The following is a 25,363-nucleotide window of genomic DNA, read 5'->3' as shown; positions in this document are numbered from 1 at the left end:
CTGAGTGGGCATGGGCTTGAACTGAGCACATTTTGCAGCTTTCAGTTACATGGGCCTAAACTGAACAAGTTTCTTATGCAAAATATTCAATTTTCTCAGCCTTTCAGGGATGCTGCTTTTGAACACAATTATGATCTTTTATCATCTTCATTATTAATTTATTTATTTATTATTTTTTTTTTTTTTATCTTTAAGCTCTAAAATGCTCCAATTATATGTTAAGTTCACATTGTGAGGAGTAAAATAAAAGAAATGAAAGTAAATGTAATTATTTCAGTGTCGCTTTAACTTCTTTATGATCTTGGGTTGTAAAGACTAGTTTCACATTGATGCAGTGAATTAAAGGCTGCAGTTTTATTTGATGTTTTTTATGTTTATTGCAATTAAGGCAACATACAACCTCTACTAGCAAACAAAAGTCACGATGTGTAAAACATGACAAAATCTCTTCGCAGCCCTCTAGTGGAAATCTGTGATACAGCAATAAAATCAAATAAGATAACCTTTGAGATGTAAAATTCTGTAAAATTTGAGATACAGCTAGCACGTGGACTTGTACACAAAGTGAAATTAAATAGAATATATTTATTATTTTAAGAGTATGTTGCAAACTAGCTTAATAGATAAAGCAGATGAAATCGTCTTCATGGCAGTCTTGACTACTCTCCAGTATCTTTTGCCTGAAAAATAAAAATAAAAATTCAAGTTATTACCATAAATACCTATAAAACTGCACTTGATTAGGTCTGGCTTGCTAGTTTTATGCTGGACCCTCTTTTCCATCAGAAATGCTTTCATTCTTGGACGTGTAGATTCATTCCTCTGAGATTTATCTCCATGTCAACATGAGGCATCACAGTTGCTGCATATTCATGATAAAAATCTCTTCATCGACCACATCCCAAATGTGATGAATTCCACCCTTATCAGGCTTTAAAGTTTTTTTTTTTAAAATCACCTGGGCATTTAGTTCACATGGAACTGGGCTTTTGGGGAAAGTAATGTTATATGTTGCTTAATTTTGGCTTTATCAAAGGTCAGGACTCTGCCTGAAGCCAGAATTTATGGTGATGAAGACTAAAAGCCAGCATGGTTTAAAGACGGGGTGGAGCAGGGCGTTCACCTCATTTTTAGTATTTGTTCGAAGGGACTAATAATGATAATAATAATAATAATGGATCAGATTTCTATTGTGCTTTAATTGCAGACGGCACTCAGACTGTTGACGTTTCCATTCCTTATGCGCTCCACATTCATACTTGGTAATGGTAAGCTACATATGTAGCTACAGCTGCCCAGAGGGAGCACTGACGGAAACATGGCAGCCAATGTGCGCCTGAGGCCTTTCTGACCACCACCGAAGCATTCATACACCAGTCGAACCAGCAACATTCTGGTAATTGGATGACCCGCTCTTCCACCTGAGCCGAGACCGCTCAGGGGTCTTCAAGGAAGTTAGATGAGGAACCAGTGCTTTGTTGAACTGTGATCTGGTTGCTGTGGAAGCCATTAGCCACATTGGACTCCAGTGTTGTCATTATATCGATGGGGGCACTCTGCCCTCCCCAGCAGCAAGTCGCGGAGGTCTTTAGTTTCCACTTCTTCTGGAGCAGGTTTACATTTTCTTTTATGACATGACAGCATGTCATAGCTGCTCTGTGTGAGCTCAGCTCTGATGTTACATGCATAGACACGTGCACACACACAAACCTGCCAGCGGACAGAGAACATATCAGAAAAAAAACAACCACCTGAAATTTGGACAAAACTTGAAAAATAGTTTTTAAAAAATAAAAAAAACTGATCACAGGAGAAAGTGTGTAACTTATTATGTGTTATATATAACTCAGACAAAACTAACTCATTTTATCACCTGTGCAAGAATCGGGATAAAGAATAAGAATAAAGAATAGAGTCAATGTGCAAAAGCTGTAAAAGCAGCGTCAAGTAGAGGAGAAAGCTCAAAATAAACTCCAGACACAAACGCTCCAACAGGCTTTTACCTGTGAAACATCACACAGCCATAGTTCCCCCTGATGGAAGGAGATCACTGCTGTCGTCGTCAAGCACATCTGGCACATAACTGATGACTGACACAACATTACAGAAACAATTTTATCCCATTATGTATATCGTTATGGGGATATAAAATGAGCTAAATTGTGATATGAGGTTTTGTTCTTATCTCCCGGCCGTATCTCCAACCAGTCCATTCTCCTCCGGCCTCTGACATCAACCAGACATTCTGGTCCAGACAACTGCTGCTTGCTGGATATTTTCCCTTCTTCAGACCTTCCCTGTAAACCCTGGAGATGGTTGTGTGTGGAAATACCAACAACCATGCCACGTTAAAACTTCCTTAAATCTCCTTCCTTTCCCACTTTTTCCTTCCTCTGATGCTCAGTTTGAACTTCATCAACTTCGCCATGTCTACATGAATAAATGCTTTGAGTTGTTGCCATACGATTGGCTGATTAGATATTTATGTTAAAAAGGAATTGAACCTGATAAAGTGTCTGATGAGGGTAATAACTGACGGTCTCACCTTGCTCATGTCACGGCTCTTCACTTTCATCTTATTGATCTGGGACTCGGCGATGTCTGCTCGCTCTTCAGCCTCCTCCAGCTCATGCTGCACCTTCCTCAGTTTAGTCAAATGAGTGTTGGCTTGTTCTTCCTGACAGACATTAAATACATTTTCAATAAAATTGTCATTTTAAGTGATATTTGACAGAAAAGAGAGAGACAGCCACTCACAGCCTCTTCAGCCTGCCTCTTGTACGCTTTGACTTTCAGTTGGAGTTTGTCCACCAGGTCCTGCAGCCTCATCATGTTTTTCTTGTCCTCATCAGACTGGTTTGTAGTTGCAGGAAACAATCGTCCTTACATTTTTAGTCTTTTGGTAATAAAAGCAAACAATGTGCAGAAACAAGTCTTTATTACCTGATAGGTGAGCTCCTTGATCCTTCGTTCAAGTTTGCGTACGCTCTTCACACAATCGGACCCATGTCTTTGCTCTGCTTCCAGCTCGTTTTCAAGCTCCCTGACCTGCAAAAGAATATTAAGAAAGCTCAGTTGTTCCAGTCTCAGCTTTTACCAGCAACCACTTTGATTTTTAACTTTCGCCCAAACACGACTGACCCTGGTTTCAAGCTTCTGGAGCTGCTTCTTCCCTCCTTTCATGGCTAGGTTCTCAGCCTCATCCAGACGTTGCTGCAGGTCTTTCACCATCACCTCCAGGTTCTTCTTCATCCTTTCCAGGTGAGCGCTGGTGTCCTGCTCCTTCTTCAACTCCTCAGCCATCATGGCAGCCTGAAAACATGCAGTCAAGTGTCAGCTACCGTGCAGCTTGTCTAAGGACAAGACAAGAGGTTGGTCCAGTTACATCAGTGATGGCTTTCTTGGCTTTCTCTTCAGCGTTCCTGGCTGCTTGGACACTGTCGTCCATCTCACCCTGGATCTGGGACAGATCGGCCTCCAGCTTCTTCCGGCTGTTGAGCAGGCTGGTGTTCTGTAGGCAAATGTAGAAACATCAAATTAATCCAGATGCTGTGTGATGGAAAATAGTACATTACCTTGAAATGCAACAAACTACAAAAATCAGGTGAATAGACTTTGCAATGACTGTTTGCAACGCAAGACATCTGACTGAAGGCCAAGCTGCCTGTGGATTCAACCATGGGACTTTGGCGGGATCAGTAAATGGTCGCAGCCAAACACACGTACATTGTATTTTTTAAGTGCAGAAATAAACTCACATTGAGGTACATGATGACAGTGATCTGTAAGTACCTTATTTTAAATACCTAAATAAATGGAGAAGTACCTAAAATATCTGGGAAATCATTTTAATTTCAAGATATCTCAAACTATCAGCTGCTTCAGGAGAGCTTCGACACCGACGGGCAGAGGAAATCATGGAAAAGCTCGCAAGTCTCTAACTTTATCATGCCTGGATGGCTGAACCCAGTGGGATTAAGGTTGCAGCTGTTAGTTATGGATACACATGATTATCATGTGTATCAGAACTTTGACCAAATTCTTCCACGTCTGATTGTGAGCGTTTTCTCCCGTCCGGAACCGCCTGTCTTCGCACATGCTTATGTTTTGGTTGAATTTACCTACAATGCTGTTTGCTGAACTCAAAATGCACTTTGTTATTGTAGTTTGCTTCCTGCAGATTACAACTACAACAAAGTGCAGCCTACAGACCGGGATCTGACACATTACAGTCAGGCATGTGTTCATGCAACCATGTCTCGGTGAAGCACATAATACTTCATTCTCTGTATTCTTTCTGAGACCTTGTTAGCATCTCAAGCTCGTCCGTTTTGTTAGTTAGCGATCTCATGTTGCCCATCACGACAGTTGGAAGAAGTAGTTTAAATCTCCATTGCTTTCTCCTCTGCCTCACTCCCGCTCTGCATCCTCTTCTCTTTCTTTTCAACTCCATTGAGACTTGATGTGTTGTTTCTCTGATAATCCTGACTTGGGAGAGTTTAATCAATTGATCCCGATTGTAAACAAGTCTTTCGTTGCCATGGAGACTCATCATAACAAGTCTTGAGAAAGCCAAAAATATGCAGAAAAATCTCCCTTGCAGCACACCCTCCGAACCGGCATGAAATCCTCTGAAAAAAAGACCTAATTTGAGCTAATATCTATATGAGAAGAGTTTGAACTGTAAAAAAAATCAAAATGGCAAGTCAGAGCTTCTACAATTTGCTGCCATCAGACAGCGCAATCTCGAATGTGATTGATCTGAATCAGAATGCATTTGCGCATTCACAAAGCGCCAAACGAAGCGGATGTTCTGAGCACATGGGCTAGGGTTTGAATGAGAGAGGCTGCTGTGAATGTGCTGCGTATCAGAACCTGCGAGTGAAGCAGCTGAACTCTCTCGCTGGCGTCCAGCAGCTCCTGCTCGGCCAGCCTGCGGCTCCTCTCTGTCTGCTCCAGCGCCGATCGGATCTCCTCCATCTCAGCCTGCATCAGGTTATTCCTGCGCTCGGACATGGCGACCTGCTCTTTCATGTCGTCGCTGCTTCTCAGGGCATCTTCAAGGTGAATCTGTACCTCCTACACAGTTAAATTAGGAAAAGAAGCAGGTCTTGACTTGATTCCATAAATCCAGCATGGCTCATTATGCTTGCTGACTACCTAGCCCACCTTGAGCTGAACTTGGATGTTCCTCAGCTGTTTCTGGGCCTCGGCCGCCTGCCTGTTGGCGTGGCTCAGCTGGATCTCCATCTCATTCAGGTCACCCTCCATCTTCTTCCTCACTCTCAGCGCATCGTTCCGGCTCCGGATCTCAGCGTCCAGATTCCCCTGCATCGTGTCGATGACTCGCTGGCTGTTTCTCTTCAGCTGATCGATCTCTTCGTCCTTCTCAGCTACCTTCTTGTCCACCTCAGACTTCAGCTGGTTGAGCTCCAGCTGGACCCGCAGGATCTTGGATTCTTCGTGTTCAAGCGAGGCCTAAGCACAGACAGGGTCATGCAGCCACAGTTGGGAGAGGTTTTATGTATGTTTGTTGACATTTTCTTACCTCTGCTTCTTCCAGACCTGTCTGAGCCTCTAGCTTCTCCTGCTCAGCCTGTTTCTTTGATTTCTCGAGCTCATGGATGGTTTTTCCTGTCTCGCCCAGCTGCTCAGTCAGATCCATTATCTCCTCTGTCATAAAAAGAAAAGATGCTGATCGTCTACTCTGCAAACAAATTAAAACACTGACTGCCGCATTGTTTTGGATTATTAAAAGGCTTTAACACACGTTGCAGATTTTTATTCTCTCGCTTGAGGGTTTCCAGCTGATCCAAGCATTCCTCGAAGGCATTCTTCATCTTGAAGTTCTCTGTTCCCAAAGATCGCACCTCTTTCAGAGATGACTCCAGCTCTGCTTGACTCTCCTCATATTTCTGTTTCCACTCAGCCAAAACCTGCAGGCAGAGACTTCACAGTCAAACGCTCGAGACATGATTGAATTTCAGGTATGAGGCTGTCTGCTGGGTCTCATATCCACAGAGCCTGAGGTTGTTTTGTTCAGCTTTATGACGGTGTCGGTGACTGAGTTTAGGCATCTGTTTTCAGCTGGATTTATGGATCCACAGTCCAGCATTTAGAGAGATTTCTTGCTAGAAATGCACTGCAATGTTAATAACTGTATTTATTTGTGTTGTTTTGCAAAAGGGTAAATTAGTTTTTTCATTAATGTAGATTATTCAGTCTGTTTTAAGTAAGATATGTTAAAGCTAACTTAATGGGGCTGTGCTGCTACATCATTTTGGTGGCACCCTGGCCACGTTTGCATGAGAATTTTATTTCCAAATACAAGTTAAATCCCCTTTTAACAGATGAACCGACTTGATTAGAAGATCAGTGCAGAGCTTGACGTCAAGCACTGCACAGATCTGCTAATTATCCATTGGTTTGTGTCAGGTGTGTTGTAGCAGGGAAACTCCTAACACTTCCAGGGCAGCAGCCCTCCAGTATTGAAGTTGCCCACCCCTGATTTAGACAAACTCTGAGGTATGAAACATGCCCATTACATTAATGATCGCATGTATCATCAGTTTCTGTGACAGAATATTTCAGTTTTTACGTTTACGTTTTGTACGTTGCATTTTGTACATTGTCTTCTTTCTTCAGAGGTTTTGTTTCCTGCTTTGGTTTCACTCTAAACCAGTTAATAGAAACTCACCTGAACTGCATTTTCTATTTAGGTTCAAATGTTTGCTCCCAAATTTCATAATTACATGGAAACTTCCTCTGACAGACGAAGTAGATCAGTATTTTCCTCAGTTTCAGCTTTTCAGTAAATCAGCTTCATTGTTGCTTTATGTTTTTTTTTAACCTTGTCAAAATTCCTCTGCTTCTTGTCCAAAGCAGCTGCAGCTGCATTCGACCTCTCCACGTCCATCATTAAGTCCTCCACCTCTCCCTGCAGCCGCTGCTTGGTCTTCTCAAGAGAGGAACACTTGGAGTTGACAGCCTCTACAGCTTCTTCCGCATCCTGCAGACGGAGAGCCAGCTTCTTCCTGGAGGAGAACATTTATCTGAATGTAAGATTCCACGACAATCCCGTCTGTCTCCAGCTGATTTACACTTTATTCTTACTTGGCCTCCTCCAGCTCCTCGGTGCGCTGGATGGCGTCCGTCTCGTATTTGGTTCTCCACTGAGCCACCTCGCTGTTGGCCTTGGACAAGCAGCGGTGCAGCTCGGCTTTGGCCTCCTGCTCCTCCTCGTACTGCTCCCTCAGAAGCTCACAGTCGTGACGGGATGACTGCAAACTGTGTGCCAGCACATTTTTAGCCTGAACAGCATGAAAGAAACTGCTTTAAGCACCTTAACTTTCCAACACACTCGTATGCCTTGTCAGACTTTACCTTCACCTCCTCTTCATGAAGTCGCTTTAGCTCCTCGATCTGCTGAATGAAGGCTTGTTTTCCTCTGGTCAGCTGTGACATTAAAGACTCCTTTTCCTCAAGTTGGCGAGCCATCTCCGCTGGAGAACAGTATTAAAAGGCATCAGAGGGTTTTTTCATGTGGTCATGATGGGATAAAGCACTAGATAGTCAAGGTACATAGAAACTGGGTTTTAGTGATAAAGTTAAGTTACTGAAACACATTGCTGTACTCACCATTTTCTGTTGTCAGACGAGCTTTCTGGCTTGAAAGGTCATTTATGAATCTCAGATGTTCCTCCTCTTTAGTTTTTACTTCACTCAGCTGATCTTCAAGTGAGCGGCACATTTTCTCCAAGTTTGTCTTCACATTTGGATAAAAAAGAGAAGTTGCTAATCTGTTCAAAGAGAAATGATGTTTGCGTTTTCTAACCAACCTTAGCTTTGGCCATGGTTTCCATGTTGCTTGACACATCATCCAACTCCAGCCTCAGCTCGCTTTTCTCCTTCTCCAGTTTCTGCCGGACTCTCTGGATGTTATCCAGCTGGTCTCCCATCTCTGCTACGCTGTCAGCGTGTTTCTTGCGCAGAGCAGCGGACGTAGCTTCGTGCTGCAGCGAAAACTCCTCCAGCTCTCTGCGCAGTTTCAGGAACTCGACTTCACGTTTTTTGTTCATCTCCACCTGAGCGGCGGTGGCTCCTCCGGCCTCCTCCAGCCTCTCCATGATCTCCTCCAGTTCTCTGGACAGATCTGACCTCTGCTTCTCCACTTTGGCCCGAGCCGAGCGCTCGGCCTCCATTTCCTCCTCCAGCTCCTCAATTCGTGCCTGGATGGTGTTCGTACATCCGTTTAGTGATTTTCACTTTGTATAAGAGCCAGTAGTTTAACTGTTATTCAACTTGTTGCTCTTATGAGGTGCTGTATTGCTACCTGGGTGGGTGACATGTATATAAGGGGAATACGTCAGTGGGATACGTCAGATGTTTGGCCTGGAAGGGCAAAGGGTTTTAACTGCAAGGGTGCAAGTTGATGCTGTTTTGTTCAAAAGCCCCTGGCTGCAGCCTGGAGAATAGGGCGGGGCTGGATATTGGGCGGAGTTGGATGTCAAATGGGCGTGGTTAGATGGGGTGTTAGGGGTTAGGGTTAGGGTTAGCAATGGCCACCAATCAAAATGTTGAGGCGGGGTTGGACATCCAGCCCCACCTCATTCTCCAGTCTGCAGCCAAGACACTCTCATTTTGTTTGCCACTAAGATTATGTACCAAGGAATAAAGATTACTGAATCTGCAACAAAATAATCCAAGTGGAAAATAAATTATACATGGAGATTGCACAGTGAAGCGGCATGTCAACCGACTCCTGGGCCAAGCAATCTCAGTGGCTTTGTATAGACTTAGCTCCTTCAACACTGAGTTCAAACCAAAGAGACAAAAGCTTACATTGAAAAGCCAGACAAAGTTCCTGCACATGTTTTTACCAGTGGCGTCTTGTGGTTGTGTGTGTTGGAGAAATGGGAAAATAAAGGAACTAAAGATGGATTTCTGGCTTGGAGCATTTGACATTGTGGTTCCAGTTCAACTACAAAGACACTAAAACCTTAAGACATATAAAATGGCAGCATTTCTCTCTCACTGCTACAGTTTTATAAGATCTTTGTCACCTGAAGTTCTTTGATTTTCTTCTGTAGCTGGGCACCGAGCGCCTGCTCATCTTCTATCTTTGTCTGAAGTTGTGACAACTCAAAGTCTTTCCTGTCAAGTGAAGTGAAAACAGGATTTTAATTGGACCATCTGTTAGAATGACCACAAAGAGTGACCGTTTGCTGCTGGTTTTACAGAAAACAGAAGAAAGAAATGTATTTTTTTGCAATAACCTCCTTCCGTATCATTAAAATTACTGATGCGATTTATTTTGATAACGGTTTATGTAATAAGCTCCGGTGGGAACCAATCATGCATTTTCTGTTGGACATCTACTTGTTTTTCTTTGTTTACACGTTCTTGGAAGATAATATGCACTGAAACAGGTTTTTTCACACCTGAGTGGCCGTCCCATATAATTAAGAAGTTAGAAAATTTTGTCAATGGTTGAGAAAAAAGTAACTTAGTGTTGCTTAGAGGGTATAAAGGTTTGACTGTGGTTGAGCACCTTATAGGCCCATTTATGCTTGATGTAGAAGACAAATATGCAGTCTGTAAGCCCTGTGATTTGGTTCGTAACATGATGTCGAATACGTAGCAATACCACTGGAAATCACAGGAGTAATGAGTTGTGTAGCTGACGCACAACCAGCAAAAGAAACCTGAGAAGAAGAGAAACAGGAACAAGACAAATCAGAAACCGCCAAATAAAAATCACCTGAAGAAGACGCAGATAAAGTAGAGAAGAAATTAAAACGTTGTGGTTTTATTTCGTTTTTTTCTTCTGCTGGTGTTTTTGGATCATCTGTGCATTACTGCTACCATCAGGTGTCAAAACATGGAAGTGAACTCTGACCTCAACACTGCCCACTAGTGGATGAACTGACTTAACAACTATGACATTATTTGACACGATGCCCCCATATATGTACGGACGGGAGGATAAATGAGCCTTCAAGCACTGGTTCCTATACCTTTTGAGCTGCAACCCCCATAATAACATACATTGGTGTTTGTGATCCCCCCACCCACCCCTTTGGGACAACTCAGGGATTTGTTTTACATCTAATATGTCATTGAGCAGCCATTGTCTCTACATGTAAGGCTGGAAAACGGTCAGAACTGCCAACATGCCCTAAATCACCTTCTTTGCAGAGATGGTCCCAAAAATTTAGATTTTTAATCCAGATTTGTACTAAACTGTTGTTTATGTGTCAATATGTTAAAAAATATGATTTTACAGATTTATCTCTGTATTAATGGTTTTACTTTAAACTATTTGATCAATTTAGGCAATACAAGTCACTGGTCAGGATGAGGCTGATAAACCTGAAGTCTTTCTCTGGCTGCATTAAACTTAAGTCCTCATATCACCCCTTTCTCGCAGTATTTTCCTCTTGTTTTCTTTAGAAAGCAGCCTCTTCCTTTTCTCTTTCTAGCTTTGTTTTGTTTTTTGTTTCCTTTCTTCCTGGCCAGCCGCTAAGTTTGTGCTGTTTATCCATGATTGACGGACAAACATCCATCTTATATCACACTTCATGGCGCGGACTGTTAAGTCTTTAGGTTTGTATCCACAGTTGAGTGTATTAAATCAAAACTAATAAAAGTCTTTTAATCGTGCCTTAAATACAGCCTGCGAGCACCCTGTATACTTCCAACCTGACATGAAAATAGCAGCACTCACACAAATAGTTTCTCTCAGATCCTCATATCAATGTTTCCCCATTGCAGCAGATGTAATTTTCAAAGCTGTTAACTTTACAAACTGCCTTACAAGATGAATGATAATTGTGCAGAACTCCAGGGGAATTGCAGGCCTTTGCCAAGAGCAGGAGAAAACTCTGGATGAGAGCCAGTAAACAAACTAACTGAGGTCCCAAGAGTCCCAGCAGTGGCTGCTTTGTGTTTCAAACCACAAAACATTGATCCCAGAAGATTTACCTCTTAAAGCTACAAAGAGAGCATCAACTTATTAGTCCAAGAAAATTGCCTGAATGCACATTTTCCCTGGTAAAAACACTCAACACTCAGTGACATGTATCAGTTATGGGCTGCACAGTGGCATAATGGTTAGCACTGTGGCTTCACAGAAAGGTCACTGGTTCAATCCTTAGCAAGGACATGGTTGGGACTTGCCCTATGGAGTGAGTGTGAGCGTGAATGGTTGTTTGTCTCTGTGTGGTCCTGCAATAGACTGTCTGGAAGGGTGTTCCCCACCCTTCGCCTAAAGACTGCTGGGAACCTTCCTTGGATTAGGTGGTTAGGATACTAATGAATGAAATATGACAAATAAACCAAATGTTATATGACCTCCTTTGGGTTGGAAATCAAACCTAATGGTCAGGGTGATTACCTCTGATGGTGATAACTTGATGACTTGATAGAAAGTAATACTAATGCCCTCTGATTAAATGAGAGTAACAAGCTCTAAATGTTCATATAATGTCACAAAAGCTGTTTAGTTTGTATTTGTTTGTCCAACAGATGTAGACGGATATCATTGTGTATTTACAGTTGTGCTTCAGCAGTTTTTATAGTGCAGTAAAATAGACATTCAGACTGCTGTGAAGCCAGAGCAGGTTTTATCCCTGAAGCTGCAGCTGCTGGTTCAGCCAACAATAAGCTGGTGTTTGTTACAGACAGGAAATACGAGGTTAACACACCAGGACTGATGCAACGCTGAAGCATCAGTTACATATTGACGTTTGTGTTCATGCGCACCAAGTGTAATGCAAAACGGCAAACAAATTCTTAAGAAGCTAAAACAAAACTTGTGACATCTATCATGTATTTCTTGAGCTGCTGCTGTCCTGTCCACACATCAGACCTAATTAACAGACTTGTGCAGAGTTTGATGTCAAGTCTGCTGATTACCCATTGATTTGAATCAGGTGTGTTGCAGCAGGGAAACGCCTAACAGTTGCAGGACTGTGGCATCTCAGGACCAGAGTTGCCTACCCCTGGAATATGGTAACAATGCTGAGTCACACATGTAGGAATGGCTGGTTGGATTATAAAGATGAACTTTTGCTGGTTTATCAGTCGTCAGTCTCACTGAGCTCATAACAAACTCAGTTTATCCATCAGATTACTGGAATAGAAACGAATAACGTAATTCAATTCATGAGTTGCCTTCAGACTTCCCACAATTTGCTTTCAGTTGCAGATGCTTATAACTGGCCTGATTAGATGCTGACTTCAGACAGTATAAACCCTCTGCATCTTCTCAGTAGTTAGGATTTTGTTTTTCTTTCCTTTGGTTTTGATATGGACCCGAACTGCTGCTCAGTGCGTCGCTGTTTTCAGCAGCTACTTCCTAATCTTCTGTTTGGTCAACTTTTTTGTAGTTAATGATAATAAAAAGGAACTTATTTGGGACATAAAACTAAGGTAGTAAGCAATAATGTGTTTACTTGTGTAACAAGTTCATCAACTAAAAGTAAATGATTAACAAGTATTTTCCACCTCGGTTCATTAAATGTTTGTACAATTAAAGCTGGTTTTCTTTGAGCATTCACTCCTTACTTCTTTAGCTTTTCATCTAGCTGTTGTTTTTCATTTTCCAGATCCATGATGGACTCCTGAGCAAGTTTCAGATCACCCTCCAGCTTCCTCTTGGCTCTCTCCAGGTCCATTCGAACCTTCTTCTCTTGTTCCAATGAACCTTCCAGCTAAAAGTGAGACTTCAGTTGACATTTTAACACAACAAACTTCACTCTACCTCTTTAGTCGTTACTAGATTCTGAGTAACTCACGTCATCGACTTGCTGTTCCAGTTTGGTTTTGGCTTTCGTCAGCGTGTTCATTTTGTCCTCCTCTGATTGCAGGTCGTCCAGCGTTTGCTGATGTGCTTCCTGCAGAGCTTTCTTCTCTTTAGATAGTTTGGCGATGTTTTCATCTTGGCTCATGAGTTCTTCTGTCAGGTTTTTCACCTAGAAAGACAATATAATGGGACTCCCCTCACAAAGTACATCTGTGATTTGGTGGCTTACCTTGTTTTCCACAGCATGCTTCTCCTTTTCCACTTTGGCTAGCGTGAGCTCCAAGTCGTCAATGTCTCTCTTCAGCTCTGAGCACTCGTCTTCCAGCTTCCTCTTCTTGGCTGTCAACTCGGCGTTCACCTCCTCCTCATCTTCAAGTCTCTCCGTCACCTCCTTCAGCTTGGCCTCCAGCTGGATCTTACTTTTGATGAGCCCTTCACATCTTTCCTCTGCATCCACAAGGTGGTCAGCTTCCTAAAAGTGACATTATGTCCAACTGTTGGAGCAAAATAGCAATAACTTTGAATGTTTTCAATCTCTTTTTGGCTTAACTTACTGCCTGCACTTGAAGCAGGAGATCGTTCTTCTCTTGAACTATGGAGACCATCTTCTCCTCCAGCTCCTTGCGCCGATTTTCTGACTTTGCCAAATCCTCCTTGAGTTTGGTGAAATCCACCTTCATTTGGGCCATTTCCTTCTCAGCCTCCGCACTCTTTAAAAGAGGTTTAAGCTTGAAATATAGCTTCATCCACGGCCAGTGTTTTACGTTCATGAAAGAACGGAAATTGTACTGGATGGTGTAGATGGCCTCCCTGTTGGAGTAAAATGTTTGCTTTAGGGACACTTCTATTAATATTTCTTTTGTATTTTTTACTCCTCTAGAATATGAGGTAAATGTGCCACAAAAAGAGGCTTTTTTATTTTATTCTTAAAATTTTTTATCTAAATAACAAAATCGGGGAGGCTTGAACAATGCCCGTGGAGTTTGCATGTTCTCCACGTGTATGCGTGGGTTCTCTCCAGGTACTCCGGCTTCCTCCCACCATCCAAAGACAAGCACGTTCAGTTTATTGGTTTCTTGAAGTTGCCCAAAGGTGTGAGTGTGAGTGGTTGTTTGTCTCTTTGTGTTGGCCCTGTGATGGACTGGCGACTTGTCCAGGGTGTACCCTATTGACATCATATATACATAAACTCCACATCGTATCACGATGTCTGATGTCTCATTGCGCCGCCATCTTGGATGGGTCTTCCATGTGCCTCCAATGCATTTATTTGTAAGGTGTAACCCCAATCACAACAATAACTTCACCAATTTATACGTGATTTTTTTTTTTTTAACCCTCTTATAACATGCACAGTGTGTATTGATGTAGAAAAAAGAATCCACATGCATGAATGATGGCTGTGTTGATATTTTAGTATGCAATTATTTTTAGGAGTGCCCATCTTTCAGACATTTACTTTGCCCCTTCATGCCTAAAAGACGTAGAGATGTTTACTTTCTGGCCATCATCTTCTGATACTCCAGCCGGATGAGATAACCACGACACAGGGCCTGAGTGGACATCACAACCTGGGCTAAACGTTCGTCCCTCATCTCCTCCAAAGCGCCCAGCAGACCGGCTTTAAAAAACACCTGAAGGTACACACAATTACATTTCTTCTTTATTTGTCTACTGCCATTAATGATTAATTTATCTGCATTCCAACCAGTCAAATACAAACCTTAGTGTGTCCAAACTTGTACTGGGTATGATCCACATCGATGGAGCCCAACAGCTTCTCTGCTGCTTTTTTATTATCCATGAACTGTCCCTCAGGAACAGCACTTGCATTAAGAATCCTGTACCTAAAAGAGGAATTTCATTTAATTTTATGAGAGTAAACATTAAAAGGCAAAGCTTATTGTACCTTTGTTTGAAGTCCCCATAGATGATTCTGCTTGGAAATCCTTTCCTGCAGATCCGAATGCCTTCCAGTACACCGTTGCAGCGCAACTGGTGAATCACTAGTTGGTTTTCCATGACACCTGTAATGAGTTGATAATTATTTCCTGCTGATTTGGTATGTTGGTAAGTTAAAAAAATGGCAATTATGAGAGACTCACCTGGTGTTTTGGTCTCATTTGGTATCAAGCATCGCACAAAGTGAGGATGGGTGGTTCTCAGATTAGTCATGAGCTTCCCAAGATTCTCCTGTTGTTTCAGGTGTAAAAACAGCACAATTTTAGTTTGGAAATTTCTGGCTAGATTGTCAGATTGATTGGGAATGGATGTGTCTCACTCTGAATAGAGCCGATACTGTTTGGAAAGATGCTCCCTTCTTCTTTGAGCCTTTTTTGCTTCCACCCCCTGCAGCCTCTGCATTGATTAGAAATTACCTGTCAACTTTGAGCATGGCATTATTGCAGGTTTCAGTAAGTTAAAGTGGAACTATTATGTGCATTTCAGGCTAATTTATTTTTATTTCTGAGCCCAGAAGGGCTGGGATTGATCGAGTTATTGTCACAAATGACTTTATTTACTTCAGACCGACCCTCTCCGTAGGCTGTCAGATCAGCCTGCGGGCAAAACGAGTGGATTGAGACTCTTCCGCATTAAGCCCCGCCTCCCGCCACTGCACAACGTCGGGAATGCGCACCGCAACTGCTTTCGCCGTCATTGTAACATCTCATAAACAGAAAGATTAGGCTAATATGAACTCAATAAAAAAACAAAATACAGTGTCAACACATAGCATACAGCCCTACATGTTGGAACCTGAATCAGAGCCTGAAAACGAAGTGGAAAACAGCAACCCACAGCAACGAATGCAGCAGGATGTCTCTCTTTGGTAAACTCACCAGCCATCGTTGGAAATAACTTTATCCCACGTTTTCCACCCGCCTGATGTATTTGTACATGCCCTTGTTAACCAGTAGAAGGTAACCAATCACCGAACCTTACCCCCCGGGACGTCACAAGGATTTCCAAGTAGAAAAAACTCTCTAAAACGACGCGTTTTTCATTGCCATGGAAACCGAACGGAGAGAGTGTTGGAACTCAAACTCAAACTCAAACATGCGTTTAGGTGATAAATGGTGCCGTTCACATGTCTGATGAGGATTCAACACTGTAACACTGTAGAAAGCTCAGAAAACTCCAAATACCATAATAGGACCCCTTTAAATTTAAGACCTTTAAGAACCATTAAAATGATATTTTAGACCATCAAATCGCATTACCAGCTGAAAACAGGCCACAAACTGGGCCATTTCATGCTTACAGATATCACAGGATTTGTAGTTTTTGGAGTTTAAACACTGCGTACGAACACCCTTAGCTATCTGATTGTGTGTTCCAGTTGTCCTTGCAAAACAAAATCCAGTGAAATTTTTGTTGGAATATCACTGAATAGAAGAGTTGGAAACTTGGAATTCACAGTGGATGTAGAGATTCTAGATTTAAAGATGGCTGCACTCAGGACCACTTGTAGTCAGTTGTTTTTATTACAATTCTTTATAGTATATTTTGTGTCTCTTAAGCCTTTAGTATAAATAACAAGTTGTTCTTATCGATAGTTTGTTGTTGCAGTGGGGTTCTTTCTGAAAATATCTCTTCAGTATGTATAGTTTATTTATCATCATCCCCTGATTTGGCGGGTGTTTGCATCGTGACATTAAGACTTGACTAAATTAAACATAAGACCTTTGATAAAAAATCTGGTTGTTCATAAGAATTTTTACAGCTTTCAATTTAAAGTTTTGACATTTTTAGACTTATAAACACCCAGTAAAAAGCTGTGTGCACTGTAATACTGGAACATGGAAGCTTCTGGATGGCTGCTCTTGAGACAAAGAATAAAAATACATGCATCCAATTGTATTTAATCTATTTACCTTCTGCTCCAGAGAAGCTTGCATACAACATGGCCAGTGTTTTGTTTGATGACTTCTGGTAAAGCTGCACCACCGACTCGTTCAGGGGGTCTTTGTTCTTCTCCAGCCAGCCAGTGATGTTGTAGTCCACAGTGCCGGCGTAGTGCACCAAAGTGAAGTGAGCTTCAGGCTTGCCTTTCACCACCTTGGGCTTCAAGAAGCAGTTGTTCTTGCCAAGATGCTGGTCATAGAGTTTGTTCTTAAAAGACGTGTCCGATGACTTTGGGAACATGCACTCCTCCTCCAGGATGGAGAATATGCCCATCGGCTTGGAAGCAAACCCTTCTTATTAGTGACATTGAGATATCTGCTGCGTCATGTAGGCTATTATGTAATATTCAGCTGTACCTTTTCAATCAGCTCAATGCAGGCAGCCAGATCCATACCAAAGTCGATAAACTCCCAGTCGATGCCTTCTTTTTTGTATTCCTCTTGCTCCAGAACAAACATGTGGTGGTTGAAAAACTGTTGGAGCTTCTCATTGGTGAAATTAATGCAGAGTTGCTCCATGCTGTTGTACTAAACGATAAATATACTGATCAAACATTCAAATAAAAAGACTTCTTTCAGAGATATGATTTTAAAGATTTACATCAAAAATCTCAAAGCCTGCGATGTCGAGAACGCCAATGAAATGTTGTCGGGACTGCTTGGTGTCGAGTTGCTGGTTGATTCGCACAACCATCCACAGAAACATCTTCTCGTAGACAGACTTGGCAAGAGCACCAATGGAGTTGTACACCTAGAAAGAAAACGCAGGCAGTGATGAAAGGATTGTCCATCAGGCTCATGTACCCAAAGAGATGAGATAACCATGGTCCAGAGTTTATTAGGTTAAATAAATGGAAACAAAATGTTGTCATGGCTGTCATGCTGTGGTGGGCGGGGCCAGGTGTGGTTGAGATTCAGGTGTGACAGAAGGGAAACTGAAACAGCCCCCAGGTGTGAGGGGGCTGTGTTGGTACTTTCCCTAATCCTCAATGTATTTCTTGTTTTTGTTATTGTCTTCATCTAAATAAATGAACTGATTACAGAATGGGCCAGGAGAGGCTATGAGAGCGGGCCAAACGCAACTCGAAGGGATCCGGTGTCCCAGGGTTGGATTTCTGGGGGCTGACCGTCCAAAGAGGGCACTTACTACAACAGTGTTTGAGACACAGGTAGGCCTTCTCGCCTTTATGCAGTTGAGGGAAGGATTTTCTTGCATGTATGGCGCTGAGCTCTGGATGCTCCTAGACCAGTGACCATGAGATAAAATACTTACAGGGCTGGTTTGTGTCATGATGATTGGTTAAAAAAGAACAATCACGGAGGCTGTAGACTAAATATATGAAAATACATAAAATCCCCATAAAGATTTTGCAGCTGATAATAAATAATCTCAGAGTTTGTATTTGCAAATAATGTTTTGTCATCCTGTACAAAATAAAGACGTGTCATGTAAAAATAAAAGCTAATTAATATTTATGGACCATGTTCTGCTGTTAACAAAAAAACATGACGAAATGAAGCTTTCTGATTGGTTGTCTCACCTGCTGGACATTTTGGCCTTTGGTGACATACTCATTTCCAACCTTTACTCGAGGATAACACAAGTTTTTCAGCAGATCAGCTGAGTTCAGACCCATCAGATATGCAGCTTTATCTGCTTCTGCAATCCAATAAAAATCCATCTTTTTATAATTGGCTTGTTCCGTGTTTTTATGCCTGTGAATCAAAGCGATGATGGCTGTCCTCACCCTCAGTACCGTCGGGCTCAGCCTGCTCCTCCCGCTGCTTCTGCTTGAACTTCATGTTGCCGTAATGCATCACAGCTCCTGTCAGCTTGTAGGCTGATGCTTTTTCTTCAGCAGAGAAGCCCAGAATATCAAAAGCTTCCTGTGTGTGAAAAAGAAGCTAAATCCCACATGAAACAGTAGAAATTCAACAGAACAAACTCACGGATTTTGTGGCATCAGCTCACATCAGTGGCCATTAACTCCTCGGCATCATTGATGCTTTTGACGCTGATTTCACCCTGACTTATGAAGGCAAAATCGTAGGGGTTGGTCGTGATGAGAAGCAAATCTGAAAGAGGTGAATATAAAACGTATATTAATGCACTGCATTAAGCATTATGTGGCAATAAATAAAACGCAGAGCAGTAAGGATAAAGTCGACTGTTTCTCCCCTTTATTAAAACCAAAAGGTCTTGTATTGTACATTCTTGAAAAGCATGATTAGTCAACTTTACAACAATTTATAACTAATAAGGATAAATGACAAACAAGTGGATAATGCCCCAAAAAGCTGTCAAAATTTTAAAATCCCCTGCTATACCCCCTTAACACCTTTGTTTATTTACAATTATAAACACAAAGTCTGTCATATAAGTATAGAGTTACGTGATTTGACGACAACTGATTTACGTGCCGTAAAGTTTAACTGTCTGGCGTCACTATGGTAACGCGCGCATGTTGTTGCTTCTGCGAATGGCGTGTACTGACACAAAGCCTGCAGTAAAGCCTTTTCACATTAATCAAAAGCCTTGTGTGGACATTTGGTTACTTTACAAAGTCAACCCACAAATATATTTCAGGAAATGAATTATAAAAAAATAAACAAAGAAGTTGGTTTAATAATGAGACTGAGGTGTTTTGGAGGAGGAACAGGGCAGGAGGTCCTGAGGACCTGGACGGAGAAACACCATTTCAACTAGTCAGACTTACTATTGATGTTTAATAAACACCTTGTATTATTAAAGGGAAGAAATAACCAACCAAAGATTTAATCTTTTTTTGTACTGAGTTGAGTACAAAAAAGTTGAGTGGAGCTGAGTTAACTGAAAATTCTGCTTTTAGACAAAAAAAAAAGGAACATTTTACCAATAAGTTCAGGTTTCTTGTTGCAAGTAAGCTGATAAAAGATGTGATAACTTCTCTCGGCTGCCAGCTGAAACGTCACCCTGGATTTCTCCAGCAGATCTGGAAGCAGACAAACAGTAAAATAAATAAGTTTTACTTTTTTTTTTTTAGGTAACATTATTTAATAAGATGTTTATCAGCATAAACTCACATGTTTCGATGTCTGCAGACGCCAGTTTACCGGTGGTGCCGAAGTGTATTCGGATGAATTTGCCCTGCAGGCAGAAAAAGCTTCTTTCTTAATGTGATTCACAGTGAAATCTAATCAAAGTTGTTGACATTCACTCACAAAGCGGGACGAGTTGTCGTTCCTCACAGTCTTAGCATTTCCAAAAGCTTCCAGAAGCGGGTTGGCCTGGATGATTTGATCCTCCAGAGTCCCCTGTTGAGGAGCGAAGGTGTAAATGTGATACCATCTACTCTCCTAAAATAGGACCAATTGTTGGTGATATCACCTTCATTTTGTTGTTTGCTTCCTTTTTCTTGTCTGTTGCCACGGCGATTGTCGCAAAGTACTGGATGACACGCTTGGTGTTGACAGTCTTCCCAGCACCAGATTCTCCACTGTGGAAAACAATGCACTTCAGATTTTATCATAAGTCTGATGCCCTCACAGACCCACACACACCGTCAGACTTACGTGATGAGGATGGACTGATTCTCACGATCTGAGGACACAAACGGGACAATACATGGAGATGAAATGTCGGGAAGTATGTCTGGGTTTGCTCGGGGTTTTGCTGCTACTGTACCAGTGAGCATGGACTGGTAGGCGTTGTCAGAGAGAGCGAAGATATGGGGGGGGACCTCCATCCTCTTCTTCCCTCTGTAGGCCTTGACCACCTCTGGGTTGTAGACCGGGAGCCATTTGTAAGGGTTGACAGTCACGCAGAAGAGCCCGGAGTAGGTCTGCATGAAAATGCAACAGATGTTTTAATACCGATCTGAAAATGTGACTTAGCAGCCGACGTAGGGAAGATGAAACGGTTTTCAAATGGTGACATTCAGACTGAAACCAGCTTTACTGTTATCCGTTACACTTAGTTACAGTTTTTCTTTCTGTTATTTCAGCTTTTTGATGTAGTTTTGTGTCTCTACAGACATTTTAACCTCTTCCTTTTCAAGCTTTTCCTTTCCGAAATCACTTTCTCTATGTTGTGGCCTTCTTGTGTATTTTTTTCCGTCTCTTTTTCTTTAACTTATTTTGCTTTTCATTCTGCCGACTTCTCTGTGGAAACATCTCTCATCATCAGGTTTGCATGTTGCACCTGTTTAGTTATTTTGTGTCTCTTTACTTTTTTTTGCCTCTTTGCAGCTTTTTTCAGTGCTTCTTTCTAGATTTGTAAAACATTTATACTTTTAAGTATCCTTTGGAACAAATCTGCGTAACTTCTTGGTAATTTTTGGGTTGGTCTGTTATTTCATCCACCAGTGTTGAGTTCAGAGTTCACTTCTAAGTTTTGACACCAGTTGTTAGCGGTAATGCACCGCTATAAAGTTGTTTATAACTGTGCAAAAGTACTGGAAGAAGAAGAAAAAAAAAGATTTTTTTGTTTTTGTTTTTGTTTTTGTTTTTACTGTTCTCAATTTCTTCTGCATCTTCTTCAGGTGCTTTTAATTTGGAGGTTTCTGCATCATGTTTTTCCTGTTCTTATTTTTTTCTCTGGTTTGTTCCTTTTGTTGGTTACATGTCAGCTATACAGCTCAACACTACTCCCGCAATTTCCGATCGTATTGCTTCATTTTCTGGATCAAATGATGGATAGCTCAGCTCCTTTGAGATTGTCTGTCCGTCTGCGTCTCTGTTTTATAAGGGGAGCAGAAATTGGTCTTTAAATGTGCAATGACCACATGAATTTCCACAGGTAGGTAAATGAAGCTGATCTTGACTTTAAAGCTTTAAGAGGCATCGTAGTTTTGGATTGGAACCAGTTCCCTAATGGTTTTTCCATTTTACTGTAAATATTGAATTAAAAAACAACAAAACATAACATTGTTTTTCCATAATAGAGCTAAAACATACATGAAATTGAAGGAATTAGTAATGCTCACTGAGAGCATCATGGTCAGGTATTTTGTTGACTTACATAGATCATCCATGCTGCATATCGCTCCTTCAGGTTGAACAGGACTGCAGGCTCATGCAGGTGCGTCATCATCACCATGTCTTCAATCTTATCAAACTTAGGGGGGTTCATTGGAAACACCTGGTCCTCCTTTAAAGTTAAAACCTGAAAAGTTTCAGACATAAACATCCATATTTACAGAGTGAAACTTGATGATTTTCAAAGATTAGAAGGGTTTGGCTAAAAGGCAGCAGGATGAGGATGTCTGTTTCTGTGGTTTAAACAGAAGCTGCATCTTAAGTTCGGCATGATTAATCCATAAAGACCCAACCCATTAAAAAATGTTAAGATAAATCCAGTTTTTTTGTATATGAGGTCTTTATTTATCCCTTTATAAAAATGTGAAATAAAAAGGAATATTTACCATTTATTACCAAGTGATACGTCAAGATTTTCATAGTGTAATCTTCTGCTTTCTGGTGTCCATTAAAGGTCAGAAAACAAAAATTTGATGTTGTTCCAAAGGATTTTGAGCAAATTTTGTACCATAAGGTGATGCCAAATATTTCTGAAACTGTATGTATCATATATGTATTTGTTTGGGTTCTTATGGGTCTCAGACATAATATATTCCATTTTCAACCCTTCAGTCCACCCACTCTGTCATCTATGGTCTTCACAGTGACTTTGCCGTCTGCCCGGTCCTGGATCTCAGCCTTGACATAGAGCTCTTTATCATCACTGACAAAGCACGCCGTCTTGCTGTCAAAAGGGCGGTTCTGAGCCTCGACTCTTTCCTTCTCAGACTTACGGAGGAACTGGGCTGCCTGCCCAAAAACTGCCATTTCCCCATCAGCACTCATTTTCTGCTTCTAAATCAGAGACAGAGCTCCATCAGCATCACAATACTTCTTCCATATTTGTTGAAAGGCATAAAAAGCAACATTATACTCACCCACTTCACTGCACCAGAACAAAAAGAGGAGTTTTATCTTTTTTTTTTTTAAGAGAACGAGTACAAAATGCCAAAAGTTTTCCAGAAACTCTGCTCTGTAGCCGTTCCACGCTGCAGGATCATCACCCTGCCCCAACAAACCTGTTGCCCCCTTATATATCCGTCCATTGTCCTTGGAGAAAGCCTTCCTTCTTTACATGGACATGCACCGGTAGAGTTACAGGAACCTGCTGCTTGGCACCAACAAGGATGGATTATGGATTAAGCACAAGATGTGGCCCTGTTATATTTAGATTGGGACATCTTAAAATGTCAAATATAAAAAAAAAAATACAACTGAAAAATGATGTTAATTTCAATTAATGTGAAAAGAGTTCTTATTTAAAAGAAAAAAACAATAAAATGTGGAGTAGCTATGATGGAAAATCTAATGTGAGGTTAAACCAGGGGCGGAGCTGAAGAGGTGACTGGGGTGGCCCTGCCCACCTCTGATATCTGACTGGACAAAGCATCACTTTACCAGTTTAAAGTACATTTTTTAGGAGGGTTCCTGATTATTCATCGTATGGCAATGCGAGTGTGTGTTGGGGAGAAAACATAACATTTTCGTGAGTATATAATCTTCCCGGCAAAGTTTCGCCACCTTCTGGCCCCGTTTAAGAACCATTTCTGTGCCTTATAAGGAAATTTTCTGAAATGTTTTCGTGTCGAGAAAAAAAAGAAACATTTTCTAAACAATTTGTAAAATTATCGTATTTTAAAAAATATTATTGTCACCTCCACTTTTTGGGGGTGATGGTTTATCCGTCTGTCTGTTAGCAACATAACTCATGAAGTTATGGACAAATTTCGTTACATTTTCAGGAAATGTTCTTCGAACTACAGAGAAGACACAAAATCCCAGGAAAATGTGATAACTGGCTATAAGGCATGTCAGTGCTGGTGAGACACCTTGAAGCCCTTTAAAATATTTGACAATTTGTTCAGTTAATTTTGTGACTTATGAGTAAGCTACTTATTATGTAATGTTTTAAAACTTCTGATTTTGTATAGATGCCAAAAATACCATGAAATGTCTGCTTACAGTAACAATAACAATGTTGGTTCACCATCTTTCCTGCTAGCTGGACGTGAAGACATTCATTCAGTCCTCCTGCCACCCACTTCGCCTCATGTTATTTTTTGTAGCCTTAATGAAATTAAATGAAATGAAATTAAAAATACTTTATTAATCCCTAAGGATTAATTAATTAAGGGTTAATTAAGGAGTAATTAAAGATTAATACTGAGGGGATCACTCTAACAGTATGACATTATGGATCATTTTCATCAAAAACTGGTGGAAAACACTTAAACCATGAGAAAAGTTGTGCATTTCAACAAGAATGCTAGTTTGATGTTGGGTTTGTTTTCACTATGGAGCTGTTCATTATGGTCACATGACCACCTGGTTTTGGCGTAGTTTTAAGCATTCCCATGGCAAGATAGGGAAGATTTTTGCAATTAGAGCTTCAAACTATAAAATGGTGCCAACAATCACCAACAAAAAGACAATGACTTGGTGGAGTTCTGCGTTCTCTTAATGCTTCTACTTACATCATTTATAATAATAAATTATTAAAATTATAAATTGAATTTAATTATATTGCAAAACTTTGAAAAAAATTAGGATAAGTCCTGCGAGCTCATTAAGAAATTTCATATTTTAAAATTAGCATGTTTCACCACGTCCTTCTACAACTCGCATCTTCTATTCACACGTAAACATGAATGAAGGCCTATTTTCAGCCACATGCCACAACTTAAAGCAGCTCCGTCACCACCGCAGAGTAAGCAGCAGAGCTGACACGAAGCTGCAGGTTATTTATGAGAAATAAACTAAGTATTCGTCTTGATTGAGCAGCATGTTCATAGCAGACGGAGGCGATTACTGCCCGGACACGAATGGGCAGACAACCTTTAAAAGTGGATTTGAAGAGGATTGATTATATTCCTTTTAGAGGATTATTGCTGGCAGCTGCTGCGGAAATAAAGGCCATCAAAGCCTGAGTGGGATACAGTTGTTTTAACAATGAGACTGAGGCAGCGGTCCAAAGCAAACAGTGCAGCGTGAGGACAGCATTGTGCATCGCCGGCTTTGGGAGGGCGCTCGGTGAGCTTAAGAACCGACCAATCACAGCTGGCAGGGAATGACCCTGTCAGTTGTTGGTGGCTAACGTTTCAAGGGAAGCTTTTGTTGGTTGAGTCCTGTAGCTGTAATGTCACAGCAAGGTGAAGTAAGGGACGGGACTTTAGTGTCTGGTTTAATTTTCCTTACACTGGCGTTGATATCAGCTGATAACAGTCAGATTTCAGTCTAAATAATACTTTTATACGTCACAAACAAATCTTCAACTGGTTTAGATTTGTTAAAACATCCTGTATGGATGCTTTATTCAGGAATTTTTGAGGTGACAGTAAAGAAGGTCGAGTGAGTGAACTTCTATTCTTTCTGCTTTGCTTTGTGGTCATTATAAGCTATTTAAAGGATGTGAGATCTGACATGAGATGTCTTAATGGAACACTTTATGAGTTGAAATCCTTTCTTTAATCCTGGTTTTTACGTGCCAAAACAGACCACTGTGATTATATTACATGGTGTGCAGAGAAAGATGGTTTGCAAAGGAAAAATAAAGACATTTTGACTTTCTTTAGTCAATTTAGTCCATTCCTTAAAGATC

The 25,363-nt window shown here is 41.2% G+C and overlaps 1 pseudogene across 1 annotated transcript; it reads right to left on the bottom strand.

The window, feature by feature from the left end:
* Positions 1-547: 547 nt before the first annotated feature.
* LOC306765157 (myosin-4-like) lies at positions 548-22,765 on the bottom strand (annotated as a pseudogene). Its single transcript, XR_013771846.1, has 39 exons — positions 22,644-22,765; positions 22,348-22,560; positions 21,710-21,853; positions 20,375-20,531; positions 20,263-20,290; positions 20,078-20,186; positions 19,912-20,004; positions 19,774-19,837; positions 19,584-19,682; positions 18,683-18,786; positions 18,459-18,597; positions 18,252-18,370; positions 17,312-17,461; positions 17,068-17,238; positions 16,681-16,987; positions 15,087-15,163; positions 14,911-14,998; positions 14,715-14,832; positions 14,529-14,652; positions 14,303-14,439; positions 13,360-13,615; positions 13,035-13,277; positions 12,798-12,974; positions 12,568-12,713; positions 9,063-9,153; positions 7,839-8,228; positions 7,639-7,765; positions 7,384-7,502; positions 7,114-7,310; positions 6,851-7,034; positions 5,771-5,936; positions 5,549-5,673; positions 5,170-5,478; positions 4,876-5,079; positions 3,386-3,511; positions 3,142-3,312; positions 2,758-3,048; positions 2,546-2,677; positions 548-680 (listed from the first exon to the last, which is right to left on the bottom strand). The product of XR_013771846.1 is annotated as a myosin-4-like (transcript).
* Between the last annotated feature and the right edge of the window lie 2,598 nt (positions 22,766-25,363).

This window comes from Telmatherina bonti (assembly GCF_933228915.1).
Source record: "Telmatherina bonti genome assembly, chromosome: 14".
In the NCBI taxonomy this organism is placed as follows: Eukaryota; Metazoa; Chordata; class Actinopteri; order Atheriniformes; family Telmatherinidae; genus Telmatherina; species Telmatherina bonti.
Note: the sequence above shows the minus strand (reverse complement) of the source record. Positions and strands in the feature narration are given on the sequence as shown.